Consider the following 18,501-nt stretch of genomic DNA (forward strand, 5'->3'; position numbering starts at 1 on the left):
TTCCCTTCCACCATGATGTTCTGCCTCACCACTATGGAGTCAGCTGACTTTGGACTGAACCTCTGAAATTGTGAGCTAAAATAAACTTTTCCTCTAAGTTGTTCTGGTTAGGTCTTTCAGTTACAGCAATGCAAAAGCGGACTTAAACACCCCAGGTTTTTCTTTTAGTCCACTAGAGGAAGCGGGACTCATTGCACTGGAGGGCTCAGGGATATGTCCACCCCGGCCTGTAGCCTTCACATTGGCTGACATCATACTCTCTGCCAGATGTCAAAATGAGATTGGCCTTGTTGAACTATCTGGTGTGGTCTTTGCTCTTGTCCTTGCACTACTACTTCTGCTTCTTTTTCTGATTTATGTGGCTTCATTTTCCATGTCTACTCCTGAAATCCAGATTTCATTGTTTCAGTCTTTTGTTCTCTTCCTCTTCTGGATATTCTCATTCCTGTCGCCATTGGCCCCTCCCAACCCTTGCCTCCTGCCCTGTTGGGCTTCTTTCATCTTCTCCAGTTTGAATAGACAAGTTTTGCCTACACACAGTTTGGCTGAAGGCTCTGGAAGGATCTGTGAGAAAGTTAAAAACCAAAGGATCCATGGGTTTATTCTTTAAACATACTGAGGCCTATGTGTGTTGCAGGCGCTGAAGATGCAAGGTTAAACATTTTTTCATCTTCAAAGAGCTCATGTGATTTAATAGGGAATCCTGAAATTTGCTTACAATACAACAGTGCTTTTAAAAACATTAAGAAATCCAGGCACAATTTTAATGTACTTTTTTCTTATGGAGAATATATGGCAATGGTTTCTTTCACCATACAGATGCAAGTCATCTACTGCTTCGATATTGATTTCCTGAATTTAGATTTTTCTATGATCACTTGATCCCCACAGCATTTGACAATGGTGACCAACTGCTCAGTGACATTCTTTCATTCCCTGATTGTGTAAAGGGAAATGAGGGTCAACACACAAAAGATCCAGAAGCAACACTATTAATGGCGCCATGGCCATTCTAGGGTAAGGGCCACACCTGAGTTGTCCACCTCTGTACCCACAGTGCCAGTATTGCACGCAGCCCTGAGCAGGTGTCCAATAAAGTAGCGTTGGGTGAATGGAAGGATGACTAACAGCGCCTGCTGGATGACACCCTGCTGGGTGGTGCACAGCCCCGAGGGCAGGGGCCAGGGAGGGCCGCGCCCGTCGGGGGAAGGGGGGCCCTACCGGGCAGGAAGGCGTGTCAGGGACCGCCTTCACTGGATCCGCCAGCGACAGCGAGCCGTCCTGGTGGGGCGAGGCCAGAGAAGCGGTGGCGGCCTCTCTCCCACCCCTTCGCCCCGCAGCAGCAGAGCGCCGGCCCACCAACTCCACCGCCCGCGCGCGCCGCTCTTGGCTCCACCCGGCTGCAGTCGCGCTCTAGAGCGCGCGCCCGTGACCCGGAAGAGCATTCTCCTTAGCAACTGCGGGACCGCCGCGGCGCCGGCCTCCGGGGAGCAACGGTGAGGCCCTCCCCCTCCCTCCGCACGCAGCCCCGGCGCCACCCGGGCAGGCCTCCCGGGGCNGGAGACCCAGTGGAGCTTGTAGCCCGGAGAGGCCGCGTTCTCCCGGGTTCGACGAAGAGTCGGGGGACTTGCAGGGCCGGGGCGCCCGGGAGTCCGGAGCTGCGGCCCTCCGCGGTGGTTCTCTGCGCCGGCCTCCCTGCGCGCCCTCCACGGCGGTGCACTGGCACGTCGTGAATTGCCCTTCTCGAGGGAATTAGCTTCCCAGTGTGAGCGGGGTGTTAAGGTCAGTAGCCTGTAGCTTAGACTTGTGGATTGCGGTCTTCTGCCGGAGGAACTCGACCTGGGGCTGACGAGTTGCCAGAGTGAAGTGGGGCAGGTGGTGTTTATGGCCCGGGTTGTCGCTTGAGAGAAACCGCGGCACCGGACCTCCCTTCAGAGTTTGAATGAGTGGCATAGGAACATTGTTGATACCGACTTTATACTTAAATATGATGATGATGATGGAGCGAAGACAGACATGTGAACAGGCTTGGGAATGGCATTATTTAAGAATAAAGTGCAGTAGTTTACATACCCAAATCCACCATTCAAAACTTATAATTTCAGTTCAGTAAGCATTTACTAAGCACCTACAGCATTATATGTACTTGAAAGGATTTAAAAGAAAGAAGACAGCACACCTTAAATCATTAGGAAAGCAATAAGATATCATTTGTGTAAATGCAAAAATATGTAGGTGGGGGGGGAATCAATGTGGATTGGGCTTTTCAGGAATAGGATGATAGGTTAAATGAGACTTGGTTTGTCTCTAAAGTATAGATAGAATTGTGTATGTATATATACACACACACACACACATACACACATACTGGCGATTGAACCTGGGGCATCCTAGCACTGAGATATATCCTCAGTCCCCCCCCCCCCGTTAAATATTTTATTTTTTAGTTGTAGTTTGACACAATGCCTTTATTTAATTTATTTATTTTTATGTGGTGCTGAACCACGTGCTAGGTGAGCGCTGTACCACTGAGCCACAACCGCAGCCCCATCCCCAGTTCTTTTTATTTTATTTTTGTTTATTTTGAGACAAATGTCTTGCCAGGTTGCCCAGGCTGGCCTGGAACTTGGAATCCTCCTGCCTCGGCCTATATAGTTGCTAAGTTTGCAGGTGTGTACCATTGTGTTGGGGGAGTTAGGGAGTGCTAAGTAATTTCTTTCCTTATGTTCTTTAGGGTTTTGGAAATAGTTCAGTGTGGCATTTTGAAGTCCTAATTTAATCATCTAAGGTCATTTGATTTTGGGTCTATTTTACTCTTCATACAAGTCTCTCTGACATTTTTCCTGAGAATGAAAACAATGACGCTACAGCAGGGGACTTTGCTCCTTAGAGTTTATTTGCTTTTGTAGTTGGTCTTGCATTTCTATGAAACACAATAGTTTAGGTAGATTTATTTAGTTTTTTTTAAATTTTATATATTTTTAGTTGTAGTTGGACACCTTTATTTTTATTTATTCATTTTTATGTTGTGCTGAGGATGGAACCCAGGTCCTCGCACTCGCTAGGTGAGCACTCCACCGCTACTTCTGAGTCTTGGGAAATTCTGCTCTGTTATTTCCTGGGTGTTTCCTATGTAGCAAACGTGTTGTTTCAAAACATGAAACAACAGTTTTGTGATATACAAAACAACATTTACTCAACAACCAGTAACTTTATCTATGTTGTGCCTGGGTGTGTATTTAGCTTATCAGTCTTTGTTGGTCAGCATTTGCCTTGAGACATAGAAGGGCCAGAACAACGTAGAGGCATCTGAACTAACACTCTTTTTTAAAGTTTAATAGGAATTTTAGACTCATTTGCTTTTATTTACCAAAGATTCATTTGTGAAGATGCGCAAACTCTATGATTTTTGTTACTTTCTTATAGATAGTATTCATTTATTAACTTATTCAACAAATATTTAAGTGCTTACTTGGTATCAGGCATGTGCTTGGCCTTGGAGATGGGGAAAGGTGAATGTATACATGGTCCCTGTCCTCAGCAGATGGTAATCAGGGAATCACACAAATGTTAAACTATAGCTGTGACAGGTGTTTTGGCATCTGAACTGAGAACTGCAGGATGCACAGGAAAGGAAATGTTTTGGTGAGAGCAATTAGGAGGGCAGAGACCCTCTGATGGCAGGGTCCATGGAGAGGACCAGGGACTTAAGGTATATCTCTGTATCTCTGGAGGAATAGGACAGAATTTTGTCGGGGAGAGGACCAGAGAGGTGGGCAGGGACCAGATGGTGGTGGACATTGTAGGTAGAGATTCTCTATCCTCGGAGTAGAGAGAAGCCTCTCTAAAGGGTTTTACTTAGGGACTTGGGCTGGATTTCTCATGGGGATGACACAATTAGATTGTGTTTGAATAGCCTGCTTTGTATTTCTCCCACTGATTGGTGTTTTTATTGTCTTCTCATCCCTGAACAACAAATCCCTTTGCTTTATTACAGATGGAGAAGCCTCAATGTTTCATTAGTAAGATGTGCTCATTTTTTTTTTTATTTTTTAATTGAGAGAAAAGGAGTTTTAGGGATTAAGACTGGTCATTAGGAGTTAGTTGATTTGAAATACTTTTTCATCATAACTACTAATAAGGCATTAATTTCAGTGACTCTTTAAAAAAATCACATAATTTAAAACTTATGTTCTTAAACATTTTTTTAGTGGTAGTTCAGTGGTGCTAACTATATTGTTATATAACAGGTCTCTAGAACTTTCATGTAAAATTGAAACTACATTCCCATCAAACAGTTCATCGTCCCCTACTCCCCAGTCCCTGGCAACCACCATTCTACTTTGTGTTGCCATGATTTTGACAAATTTAGATATTTCATGTAAGTGGAATCATACAAGACATATTCATTTTTACCTTCATGCTTTTCCCCTAGTATATCCTTGCCTTTCCCATCAGTCAGTTCAATCCTACCAATTTTTAAAGACCCAGATTTTCTCCCTTGTCTTTTGATCTCATATTCCTAGAGCCAGAGTGGAAGAGGCTATAGATATCATCTTGTTTAACCCTCTTTTGTTCTGTATGAGACAGTAGAAGCCCGTACTTTGCCAAAGGAGAGACATCTAATCAGTCAGAACAGAGTTGGGATGAGCTCTCTGGTCTTTTACCCCTTCAATGGTATCTTTTTTGGTTTGGCTGCTTACTGGTGGTTTAATACTCTGTTCTTTAGTTATACCAGAATCATCCTGAGGTACAGAATGGTTATCTGTATCCCTGTAGCATTTTACTGAGGTATATTAGATGCTATGTATGTTAGCTTTGGATAACAACTATCTGAGATAATAAAAATATAAAGAAAAATGATTTATTTTCTCTTATAGTTTTAGAGGTTCAGTCTGTGATGAGTTGACCCTGTTGCTTTCGGCCTGTGGTGGCATATCATGTGGGAACACATGGCTGAGCAGAACCACTTACCATATAGCTGGGAAGTGAAAGAAAGAGTTCTGAGGAAGGACATAGGGTGACACCCAGTGACCTAAAAACCTCCCAGTAGGCCCCACCTCTTAAAGATTCCATCACTGCCCAGTAGTGCCCTGGGCTGGGAACTAAGTCTTTAACACATTGATCTTTGAGAGACACTCACTTATTCAGGCCACAGCAGAAACTCAAGGAATATTTGTTGGTTACTTGATTGACTTCAGGAATTTTATTGCTTAAAAGGTGGCCCTGTGTGAAGTTTTGAACTTCATGGACCTTTGGTTATCGTAATCAAATTTACATTGGTCTTTCTGCAGTTGAGTAATTCTTTCCCTTTTATAGTTAAGCTCTTTCACCTTTTCCTAGAGCCTTCTACAGTGCATATGATTGCCCATGACACATCGAGTTGGGTTCCCCTAAAAATTTTGATGATACTCTACTGAAAGAGCCATCAAATGAAAAAATTAATGCATTAAGCTTTTTAGGTTAGTTGATTTATTTACAAGCAAAAGTTTATCCTTCTGAGTTTTGTTGCTGCTAAATGTTTTTTTTTAATATTTATTTTTCAGGTGTAGTTGGATACAATACCTTTATTTTATTTATTTATTTTTATGTGGTGCTGAGGATTGAACCCAGGGCCTTACACATGCTAGACAAGCACTCTATCGCTGAGCCACAATCCCAGCCTAAGCTCCTAAATGTTTTTGAATTATATTTGTACCACAGTTTATAGTGCTTATCTCGGAATGTCTATAGAACCAGCTGAATTTAGGTATTGTACTTGGAATGATTCAGCGATGAGCCAATATTCAAGTTCAAAAAAGTTTAACAACATTTTTTTTTTTTGTGTGTGTGTGTGTGTGGAAGATTTATAAGCTTTATTTATTTCAGACCTTGGTTTCTCATAATATTATATGACCAGTCTTCTAGAATGTAGTTTCTAGAAAATCTTTTTATTTCAACCTCTAAAAAGTTGTTTTTTGTTTTTGTCTTTGTTTTTTGTTTTTAAATAAGTAGCTGTGGGCACAGGGACAAATGAAACTGAGAATAAGTCAGTAGATCCCTCTGAGGTCCAAATGTGTGGGCCATTATTGGTGATGTCAGAGAGGTGGAGACTTGGCCAGAGTTTTTGTTATCTTTATTAGACGAGGATAGTTGTGGACCCGCACAAGATGTTTTTTGTCATGTAACATGAAGCAAAACGGTTTGACAAGGACTTTTCAGGTTGAGAGCATTTTATTTGCAGCCCTAGCAAGAACTTGATGACCCAGAGCTGCTATTATATGACTAGCTATATTGAAGCTAGAATTGGTCAAGTTAATCAATTGTTAGTCCAACTAATTTGGGTTCCTTTCTTGGCTCTCAATAACTGGCTGGCTCTGGGCTGCACTAATGGTGGCAGACAAGAGCCAGTGTTCACACAGGTGGGGAAGGATCTTTGTATGATGCAGTATATAGTGAAAATGTCTCTCATGAAGTCTCATAGGGGTAAGGACCGATGATAAAGTACCCTGTCCTCAGAACTTGTCTTTTTTTAAAAATATTTTATTAGTTGTTGATGGACCTTTATTTATTTATATGTGGTGCTGAGAATCGAACTCAGTGCTTCACACATACTAGCAAGCACTCTACTACTGAGCCACAACCCCAGCACCAGAACTCGGTTTTAATTAGAAGAAAGGGATTATCATTTATGGATTCCCTCTGCTGTCTGAAGCAGTTCACATGCATTGTGTCAATTAACACCAATTGTCCATTGAGGAAGATGATTAGGAGAAAATTGAAGTTCAGGGGCTTACTTAAGTCACAATTTTACAAGTGTTAGACCCAAAGTTGGGGCTATATCTGATTTTCAAGCTCCTGTTGCTTCCAACTCTACACAATGCTGCCTTCCTAAGTCAGTGTCTGACTATAGCCTGAATCCTGGGTATGAAGCATCAACATATTACAATAATGATAAAGAAAAAGGCAAGTAGTGAAATAGATTGATATATCAAGAAATTATCTGTTGCCTGAGAAAATTCTTCAACTAAAGGGAAGTAGTTGGTGGTGTCTAGTAGACTTGGGAGCTTGGGTATCCCAAAGGATAGTTGTGGATCAGGTGCTAAATGAAGAGTTCTGTCCTTCAGGTTTCCCTTCAGGCCTCTTTAATGAAATTGGATGGTTTCTGTCTTCCATGAAGTGTTCATGAGGAGAGGAGGTTGTGGTGATTGTCTTGGTACTCAGGGATGCAGAGAGACGTCTGCACGTTACTGTTTACCTGGTTTAGAGAGCATTGCTCACCTTAATACTTTTTCTAATGTCTGCCATGGTTAGCTTTAATCAGTTTTAAAGGACTGGATATGAAATGTTAGCAGATGTTATGCTTGGGAGGAGCCAAACAGCAATTTACATGGCTTTATTTTTAAAGCTTAAGTTTTTTTTTTTTTTTTAATTGTAGATGGACACGATACCTTTATTTTATTTATTTATTTTTATGTGGTGCTGAGGATTGAACTCAGTGCTTCACACATGCTAGACAAGTGCTCTACCACTGGGCCACAACCCAAGTCCTCTGCTGGTTTTTAAAAATTTTTTTTGTTGTAGTTGGACCCAATACCTTTATTTTTGCTTATTTATTTTTATGTGGTGCTGAGGATCGAACCCAGCGCCTCACACGAGCTAGGCGAGTGCTCTACTGCTGAGCCACAGCCACAGCCCCTCAGCTAAGTTTTTAAGTGAAAAATGTTTGAATTGTTCAGAGATCTCTTGCTGAAATAAGACATTGTTTTCTTTGTGACTTAGTAAATTTTTGACAAACTCAATCTTCATAATTTGGAAGTAAGGATATTATGAATGTATGATTGAAATATGTTAACGGAAAAATTTTTAATAAGTGAATTAGGGCTTGATTTATGTTATGAGGATTAATAAGACCATTTTTAAAAGCTGATTTATCGACACACTTATATAAGACACATATACTTAAAGTGTGCAGTTTGTTAAATTTTAATACTTGTGAGACTGTCAGTATAAGCGAGATTGTGAACATATTTGTTACCCTCAAAACATCCTTATGCCTCTTTCCCCCAACCTGCCTTCCAGGTAGCCAATGATCTTTTTATCACTATACATAAGTTTTGATTTCCTAGAATTTTTTATTATATTAATGGATCATACAGGTTGTAGTTATGCTTCTTTCATTTAATATAATTATTTTGAGATGCATTTATATTGTTTAGTATGTTAGTAGTTGCTCTTTTTTAAAACATTTTTATTGCAGCATCATAATTATACATAAAAATAGAACTCATTGTGATATATTTGTACATTGTCTATTCCTCTTTATTGCTGAGTAAGATTCCATTGTATAGTTGCTCATCACTTGATTAATATGTTGACCTACTGATGGCCATATTGGTGTTCCTAGTTTTTAGCTAATTTAATAAGGCTGCTGTGTAAAATTGTACAAGTCACAGTGTAGAAATATAGTTTTATTTATTTTGGTTAAATACCTAGGAGTAGAATGGCTGATCATGTAGTAGATATATCCTTAACTTTTTAAAGAAACTGTCAAAAGTTTTCCAAAGTTTACATTCCCCCAGTAGTATGTATGAAGTCCAGTTCTTCTATATGCTTGCCAACTATTGGTATGGTAAGTCTTTTTAGTTTTAGATATACTAATAGATATGCAGTAATATCTCATTTTATTTTTTGGTACTAGAAATTGAACCCACACTTTAGAGATGCTGGGCAAGTACTCTGCTATTGAACTACATCCTAACCCTTTTAAAAAATTTTGAGTAGGGACTCACTAAGTTTCTCAGGCTGGTCTAGAACTTTTGATTCTCCTGCCTCAGCCTCCCGAATGGCTGGGAATATGGGCATGTGCCACTGCATCATGATTTTGGTTTTTAACTTGCCTTTCCCTAGACTAGTGTGTTAAGCATCTAGATGTTAAACATTTTTTCATGAGCTAATTTACTCTCCACATCTCTTTTTTGGTTTAGTGTCTGTTCAAATCTTTTGCCCATTTTTAGTTCTATTTTGTGTTTTTTTTTTTTTTTTTAATATTTATTTATTTTTGTTTTCGGCAGACACAACATCTTTGTTTGTATGTGGTGCTGAGGATCGAACCCGGGCTGCATGCATGCCAGGCGAGCGCGCTACCACTTGAGCCACATCCCCAGCCCCTCTATTTTGTGTTTTCTTATTACTGAAGTTTGAGAGTTTTTTTTTTTGTTTGTTTTATGTGCTTGTTTTCCATAGCTTTCTTGAGGTAAAATTGACACACAGTAAAATGCACATATTTGAAGTATGTAATTTGATCAGTTTTGACATGTAACAGATATAATCAATATAAAAAGCATTTCCACTACTTTTTAAAAATTGAAATCATGCAGACTATATTTCCTGCGTGTTTTTTTAAAAATATTTTTTAGTTAGCAACAGATCTTTATTTTTTATTTATTTATATGTGGTGCTGAGAATTGAACCCAGGGCTTTACACATGCTAGTCAAGCGCTCTACCACTGAGCCACAACCCTAGCCTCCTGCATGTTTTATTACATAAGAAATCACTCACCTTAAGATATATAGAATCCCACCCTCACTATTGACACACTAATAGTGTCAACTATTTCAAAATGAAGTGGCACACTTATAAATAACACAGAGGTCAAGAAAGAAAGCATAAAATAAATAAATAAAAAATGCTTTGAACTAAGTGTTAATAAAATCTTAAAATATCAGGATCTCTGAGATGAAACAGTACTCAGATGAACATTTATAACTTAAAGTACTTGTATCAGAAAGATGCTAGAATAACAATCAAATTAATTTCAAATTATATAGTAGGAAGGAAAAAATAGAGTAGGAGCAGACATACATAAAATAGAGAAAAAATAATACAGCTAAAATCTGATAAAAAATAAGTATAAATAAGAAAAAAGCAAAAACACAAAAATTAATATCAATGGAAAGGAAGTTCTCAAAATAACCCTACAGATGCTCAAAGTATATTAAGGTAATATTACAGTTGTATGCCAACATATGTGATAGCTTACACAAGCTGGTCTATATTAGAGAAGGATCCATGTGCTGCTGAGAAGAAAGGGTATTCAATTATTGATGGATGAAATATTCTATATATGTCTGTTAAGTCTAAATTATCAATTGTAATTTTTACTTCTCTAGCTTTGTTATTTAGTTTATATTTGGAGGATCTATCCAGTGGTGACCAGAGAGGTATGTTAAAGTTATCCACTATTATTGTGTTGTGGTCTTTTTGAGTCTTGAAGTTGAGAAAAGTTGGTTAGATGTATGTAGATGTTCCATTGTTTGGGGCATAAATATTCATGATTGTTAGGTCTTGTTGATGTATAATTCCCTTAAGCAGTAAGAAATGTCCTTCTTTGTGCTTCCTGATTAACTTTGGCTTAAAGTCCATTTTATCTGATATGAGGATAGAAATCCCTGCTTGCTTATGTGATCCATGTGAATGATACTTTTTTCCCATCCTTTCATCTTCAGTCTGTGGATGTCTTTCTCTGTGAGGTGAATCTTGAAGATAGCATATTGTTGGGTCTTGATTTTTAATCCAGTCTGCTACTCTGTGGCTTTTGATTGATGAGTTTAGGCCATTAATGTTCAGGGTTATTATTGAGGTATGATTTGTATTCCCAGTCATTTGTGTTTATTTCTAGTTTTTTCTTTTTAAATTTTTTTTAGTTGTAGATGGACATAATACCTTTATTTTATTTATTTATTTTTATGTGGTGCCGAGGATCAAATCCACTGCCTCACATGTGCTAGGCAAGCGTTCTACCACTGAGCTAGAACCCCAGCCCCCTTTCTAGTTTTTACTTTGAATTAGTTTCTCCTTTGATTGACTATTCCAATAGGGTAGTTCCTCCCTTTGTTGGTTTTCACTTTTTTTTTTATTTTATCTTCATGGAATATTTTGTTGAGAATGTTCTGTAGTGTAGGCGTTATCTTTGCAAATCTTTTAACTTTTGTTTATCATGGAGGATTTTTATTTCACTTTCAAATCTGAAGCTTAATTTTGCTGGATATAGGATTCTTGGTTGGCATCCATTTTCTTGCAGAGCTTGGTATATGTTATTCCAGGTCTGGGTTGATAAATTAGCTGTGATCTGAATTGGTTTCTCTTTATACGTATACGTAGTCTGATCTTTTTCTTTCTCAGCCTTTAAAATTCTATTCTTATTCTGTATATTAGGCATTTTCATTATAATGTGTCTTGGTGTGGGTCTGTTGTAATTTTGTACATTTAGGGTTCTGTAAACCTCTTGTATTTGATATTCCATTTCATTCTTTAGGTTTGGGGTATTTTCTGATATTATTTCATTGAAAAGATTGTGCATTCCTTTGATTGTGTCTCTGCACCTTCATCTATCCTGATAAATCTTAAATTTGGTCTTTTCTTGTTATCCCATAGTTCTTGTTCGTGGTTTCTTAACATCTTCTCTCCATGGTCAACTCTATTTTCAAGATTATATATTTTGTCTTCATTGCCTGAGGTTGTGTCTTCCAAGTAGTCTAGTCTGTTGGTGATGCTTTCTATTGAATTTTTAGTTTGTTTTATTGTTTCTTTCATTTTGAAAATTTCTGCTTGTTTTTTTTGATTGATTTTTGTACACAGATGTTCTCTGTCAGTCCTTTAAGATCACTTATTTATTTTATTAGCATTTTTGTAGATTCCATTGGATTTATACAAAATTATGCCATCTCTGAATACAGTCTTTTTCCTTTGCAATCTTTTTTCCCCCCTGTTTTATTGCAGTGGCCACAATTCCCAGTATAACATTGAAGAGAAATGATGAGAGCTGGCATTTTTGTTTTGTTTCTGATCTTAGGGAGAAAGCATTTAGTCTTTGCAAGAAACTGTTCAGAATTCTGTCAGTCTCTGCTTCCCCGACATTATAAGTATGGCACAGGGAGCTGGAAATCAGAGGGATGTATGAACCTATTTCAAGCACATAGTTTTTTTCATAATCATGCTCAGTCATATCATCATACCCTGAAATGACAGCTGTAGATTTTTTTTAGAGAGAGAGAGAGAGAGAGAGAATTTTTTTAATATTTTATTTTTTAGTTTTTGGCGGACACAACATCTTTGTTTGTATGTGGTGCTGAGGATCGAACCCTGGCTGCGCGCATGCTAGGTGAGCGCGCTACCGCTTGAGCCACATCCCCAGCCCGATTTTTTTTTTTTTTTGTAAATGCTTTTTATCAGTGAGGAAGTTTCTTTTCATTCAAAGTTTGCTAACAGTTTTTTATTTTTTACTTTTGTAGTGCTGGGTATCAAACCCAGAGCCTTGTGCAGGCTAGACAAGTACTCTACTACTACTAAGTTGCATTCACAGCTGCTGTTGAAAGTTTTAAATTAGGAATAAATATTGGATTTTGTCAAATGCTTTTTCTGAGTCTACTGAATAATTATAAGGTTTTTCAGTTTTAGTTTGTTAATGTGTTGAATTATATTGATTTTCAAAATATTAGAAGTAACTTTTATTCAACTTTCTGTCACCGTGACAAAATATCTGAGATAATTAGCTTAAAAGGAGGAAAGATTTATTTTGGACCTGGTTTCATAAATTTCAGTCCCTTGGCCCATTTGCTTTGGGCTTGTGATTAGGCAGAATGTCATGGCAGGGAGCACATGGTGGGGCTCAGCCGAATACCTCATGGCAGCTGAGATGTAGGGAGGAAGGGGACAGGGTCCTAATATCCTCCTCAAGGGTATACTAAGCCCCTAGTGATGTAACTGAAACCATGCTCCACCTTATAATGGTTCTGCCACCTTCTAATAGTGCCTTGGACTGGGCACTAAGCCTTTAGCATAAAGGCCTTTGGGGGATGTTAAGATCCAAACTGAAACAGTAACCTTGTACTTCTGGGATAAACCCCACTTGTTCCTGAGGTATTATTCTTTCTGTATGTAGTTGGAATTGATTTCCTAAAATTCTGGATCTGTGTTCATGAAGAATACTGATTAGAGTTTTTTTTTTCCTTGTAATATCTTTGTCTTGAATATCGGTTATGCTGGAAACCTTGAATGTGTTGGAAAATGTTCCTTTTCTTCAATTTTCTGAAATTCTTTATGTAGATAGGTATTTTTACCTTGTATTTTATAGTATTTACTAGTAAATCCATTTGATCTGAAATTTCTTTGTGAGAAAGTTTGTTTTCCTTTTGTCTTATTTATTTATTTTGTACCAAGGATTGAACCTAGGGGTGATTAACCATTGAGCCACATTCGAAGCTCTTTTTTAGTTTTTATTTTGAGACAGTGCCTATGTTGCTTAGGGCCTTGCTAAGTTGCTGAGGCTGTCCTTGAACTTGAGATGCTCCTGTTGGGCCTCCTGATCCACTGGGCTTACAGTTGTGTGCTACAATGCCTGGCTTTTTTTTTTTTTTAATTATTGATGGATATTTATTTATTTATGGTGCTGAGAATCGAACCCAGTGCCTCACACATGCTATGCAAGTGCTTTACCACTGAGCCACCACCCCAGCCTACAATGCCTGGCTTTTTGTGGGAAGGTTTTGTATCTACAAATTTAATTTTTTTTGAATGAACTTTGTTTTTTTTTTCTTTCATGAACTTTGTTTATTCATTTGAGTTGTTGAATTTATTGGTGTATTGTTGCTCATAATAATCCCTTGTTTCTTTTTAAACTCTGTATCTCTTATTATTATCTTTTGGTACTGAGGATTGAACCCAGGGGTGTACTTCTGCTGATCCATACTTCAGCCCTTTTTATTTATTTTTTTGAGACAAGGTCTTGCTAGTTGCGCAGGCTGGTCACAAACTTGGATCCTCCTGCCTCAGTCTCCCAAGTTGATGGTATTATAGGCCTGTGCTATTGCAGAATCTATAGCAATCTTTTTTTAAGAAATTTTTTTAGTTGATGGACCTTTATTTTATTCATTTATTTATATGTGGTGCTGAGAATCGAACCCAGTGTCTCATATATGAGAAGCAAACAATCTACCACTGAGCCACAACCCCAGCCCTATAACAATCTTTTTAAACTCTGTAGAATCTATAGTGATGTCACCTCATTCTGATTATATATGTTATGAACCCCAGTACATGTTTTTTATTATTTATAAACTAACAGTTATCTTTTTAATTATAAGAATATAATCATCATAGTTACCATGGAGTTAGTTACTTGAGGCTTTCCGTTTGGTTGTTTAGATTCATTCACATTTGCGTCTGTTCCCCTTTTCTTTCTGCCTTACACTTTCCTTTAAGATTTTTGTTAATGTGAACTTGCTGGTAATGATTATTTCAGCTTTCATAGGACTGAAAATTTAGTATTTTTCCTTTGCTTTTTGAAAGGTATATTTGTCGAGGAAAGAATTTTTGATTTTCCCTATTGCTTTATTGTGTCCTACCTTACTTTTTTCTGAAAAGAAATCTGCTGACATCCTTATTTCTCTCTCCCTTTACTTAATGTGTCTTTTTTTCTCTGGCTGCTTTTATAGTATTCCCTTTAAACTGGTTTTAAGCAAATTGATTATGATGTGTCTTGGTATAGTTATATTTACGTTTCTTATGATTTGGTGTCTTTGAATTCTTTGTGGAAAATATTTGACTCTTATTTCTTCATATATGTTTTTCTACCCTCTCACTTGTAGATTTTAATTGCACATATATTAAATTGCTTAAATTTGCCACATAGCTCACTGCTCTTTTTTTTTTTTTTAACCTTTTTTTCTCTCTCTGGTTCATTCTGGATAATTTCTAAAGCTGTATCTTCAAGTTTACCATTTTTTTCCTTCTGCAGTGTCTAATCTGCTTTCAGTCTAATCACCTAGTATATCCAATCTATATTTTTTATCTCAGCCATCAACAGTTTTTATCTTTAGAAGTTTGATTTGGATCTTTTTAATATTTACCAGTCTCTTATTAATGTGGTCCATCTTTCCTCTAGCTTCTGAAATAGGGAATGTAGTTCTAACAACTACTTTTGGGTCCTTTATTATTATTCCCAAATATTTCTATTCTCAACTCGTTCTTCTCATGCCTCTGTTACACCCCCCCAATACCTGTTAATAAATAAATAAGTTAGGTAATAATTTCCCTATTTTGTGTATTTGGAAACTGATACTTAAGGATAGTTTGGTCAAAGTCAGACAGTTAATGTTCAGGTTAAATCTAAAGTAGGGAGGTACCATCATAGAGAAGAATTGGGAAAGATCATAAATGTGCAGTTAGGTTATAAAAGACTTTGAAGGATGCAAGAAGCATTTGGGATGAACTTTGAAAGACAAGTATGGCTTTGTAGGTTTCTATAAAGAGGGTGAAGCCTTTAAGGAGAGAAGAGTGTATTGCAGTGTGGGGATAGAAGAGGGGCATGTGTTTGGCTGAATTGGGTGTGAATATGGAAAGCAGATGACAACATTTTTTTTTCTGAATTGTTCAATATTTTTGATGTTTTTTTAACACAACCCTTTTGTCTGACTTTTCAGCTACTGTAAGTGTCTGAGAAGGTGTCTTTTAAAATTTCCTTTCATTATTTAATACAGTCTTCCACATAATTAATTCACAGGTTGATTGAGTGATTGATAACATTTTCTTATTATAACACCCTTAGTTGCATTATTAGTACTTGTGATTGTATTGCTTATTTTATGAGAAGTATTAAAGCTATCTTCATAAAATTCCTTCCATAGAAGTCAGTGTACTTTATGCTAATTTATTTATTGATTATCTCAGCAGTCAGCTTACCAAACCGAAAGAGGTATCCCACTTCCTCAGTCATCTGGAATCCAGCTTCAACTTAAGGGTCATAGTGTGGCTTTGCACTGTTGTGATGAAAGGAACCCTTAGGTGATAGTGTGGTAGGCATAGTCCAGGCCTGGTTCCATTCTGTTTCTAGGCAATAGGAAGGAATAAGTGTAGTCCTTGAACTCAAAACTGCCCACCATGATGCTTGCTGTAAGTGCTTGGTTTGGACTCAGCCAATCTTTGTATCTCACAGGAATTGAGAGCTGAGGTTTCAATGAATTTTGAGCAGTTAAAAAATAATTAATGGGCACTGGGGTTGTAGCACAGTGGTAGAGTGCTTGCCTAGCATGTGTGAGGCACTGGATTCGATCCTTAGCATCACATAAAAATAAATAAAATAAAGGTCCCTCAACAACTAAAAAAAATTAACAAAAGTAATTAATGGAAAAATATCTTAGTGTTAAAATCACATCGTTCTTCCTGTAATACTTTTAATTAGCTTATACAAACCTCTTTACTCTGGATTTTTGGCAAGCACTGCCTTTGCCAAACTTCCTTTGCCAAACTCAAACTCAGTAGTTGATCAGAGCATCGTCCCTTGCTATCTTCCCTCCTTCTTGCATGATCTCCTTGTTAATGCAACTTTAGAAGAAAAGATGAAAATCAAGGAGTTTGCTAACTCCTAACAGGTAGCTACTTAGAAAGGCATGATAGGACCTCAGAGATTTTTAGTGAATGATTGAGTCTGGACTTAAGACTATACATATCTTTACATGCATTCAATATGCTCCTGTTTTTAAGTTGTGATCTTTTATTAAATAATGAGAAGTTACAAAATAATGTATGCAGACTGTGTAAGATATCTAGAATAACAGGACAACAAATACCTACGTATACAACCATCACTTTAAGAAATTATTGCCTTTGAAGATCTCTATGTGCCTGTTCCTAATCCTGCGTCTTCCTTAGCCTTTCTTAAATGATATGAATTTTGTTTTCTTCATGCTTGAACCACATAGTTTGTATACCTAAATTATTGTTTTAATTTTGCATGTTCTTTTTTTAAAAAATATTTATTTTTTAGGTGTAGATGGACACAACACAATGCCTTTATTTTTATGTGGTGCTGAGGATCGAACCTGGGTCCCGCCCGTGCTAGGCAAGCGCTCTACCGCTGAGCCCCAATCCCAGCCCACAGTTCTTGAAATTTATAAAATGGAATCACAATACAGATTTCTTTGGAGAAATGTCTCTTCAGATCTGAATCTATATTCCTTCCCTTTTTTTCCCCATTTGATTTAAAAAAATTTTTTTTTTAGTTGTCAATGGACTTCATTTTGTTTATTTGTATGCAATGCTGAGAATCCAACCCAGTGTCTCACACATGCTAGTCAAGCACTCTACCACTGAGCCACAATCCCAGCCCGCCCCATTTGATTTTTAAGATGAGTTTTTAACCCCCAGCCCCCCCGTTCCCCCAACTAGGGGATTGAACCCACTGGTGCTCTACCAGTAAGCTATACCCCCAGCCCTTTTTATTTTTATGTGGAGACAGAGTGGCCTCAAACTTGTGATCCTCCTGCCTCAGCCTCCTGAGTAACAGGGATTGCAACCATGCCCGACAGAGCTTGTCAGTTTCTATAAAGTCATGATTGGAATTTGGAATCACATTAACTTTTTGACTGACTTACAGTCAACTCTATAATATTGAGTCTTTCAGTTCAAGAACAGAGCTTGTTGGTTGTTTAGGTCTTTTAAAGTATTTTTAAAAGTAATCTTAAAATTTAAATTCTATCCTAACTTTAAAGGGAATGGCAGTAATGCCATATTTATCCTTTTTATACATGTAACTTTAATTACTGAAGTTTTCCACTTTTCAGTTAAAAATTTTAGATATTGTTTAATATGAACTGGTGATTAATTATATCATGATCTTTTTTTTTGGCATCTGTTGTCCACCTTCCCTTGTTATTATGTAGGGAATTATATTAGTGGATTGATTCTCTTAGAATGTACTTTGAGTATCATCTTCACTATATTCTGAGGGTTCAATTTGTTAATATTTTATTTAGAATTTTTACATTATTGTTCCTCAGTGAGTTTGCACTGTATTCTTATTATTTTTAATGTGCTTTTTTATTTGGCTTTGCAATCTAGAATATATTTAACTTGCAGCACTTTAGGGATTTTTTCATTTTGTTCTAAATTTTGGAATAGTGTATCTAACAGGGGAAGCAAGATATTTGCCTTTATGATAGTATATATTCAGTACTTAGCGATTTTAACTTTTTGCAAGTAAGTCTATTTGTCTTTTTTTATATTTTTGTTTCTTATGGCCACTTCTTTAATCCATCAAGTTTGGTATGAAGTAGATAGGATATAGTGACTAATTAATTTTTTTCCCCTTTGGAATACCATTTGGTAAGAAAACTTTTTTCCCTATGAGCTGAAGTGCTACCCATCACACACTAAATATTTATAAATTTGGATTTCTTTCTTAGTGTCTTAATAATAAGCATTGGTAAATTCATTTGAAAATTAAATTGGACCCAGGGTTGCTCTACCATCTACCACTGAACTACATCTCAATCCTTTTTAGTTTTTATTTTGACATAGGGTCTCCCTAAGTTACTGAGACTGGCCTTGAACTTGCAGTCCTCCTGCTCAGTTTCCTGAGTTGCTAGGATTATAGGTGTGTGCCACTGTGCCTGGCAAAAGATAAGTATTTTTTAACCCTTTAGACTTTAATCTGTTTTATTAATTAGGCCCTGTGTTAGATT

General features: G+C 37.3%; 1 protein-coding gene across 10 annotated transcripts in view; it reads left to right on the plus strand.

Annotated features, from left to right (window-relative positions):
- The first annotated feature begins 1,369 nt into the window (after nucleotides 1-1,369).
- Nucleotides 1,370-18,501, plus strand: part of Dis3l2 (DIS3 like 3'-5' exoribonuclease 2) — a 336,218-nt gene continuing 319,086 nt past the window's right edge. For 3 of the 10 annotated variants that reach the window (XR_007349541.1, XM_015481551.2, XM_048808738.1), the window contains exon 1: nucleotides 1,558-1,782. The gene's annotated coding sequence lies outside the window, so the exon portion shown is untranslated. Of the gene's footprint in view, nucleotides 1,497-1,556; nucleotides 1,783-18,501 lie in introns of those variants that run through there. The other 7 variants (XM_048808735.1, XM_048808737.1, XM_015481550.2 and 4 more) reach the window with 4 other exon arrangements.

The sequence above is a fragment of the Marmota marmota genome, unplaced genomic scaffold, assembly GCF_001458135.2.
Source record: "Marmota marmota marmota unplaced genomic scaffold, marMar, whole genome shotgun sequence".
NCBI lineage: Eukaryota > Metazoa > Chordata > Mammalia > Rodentia > Sciuridae > Marmota > Marmota marmota.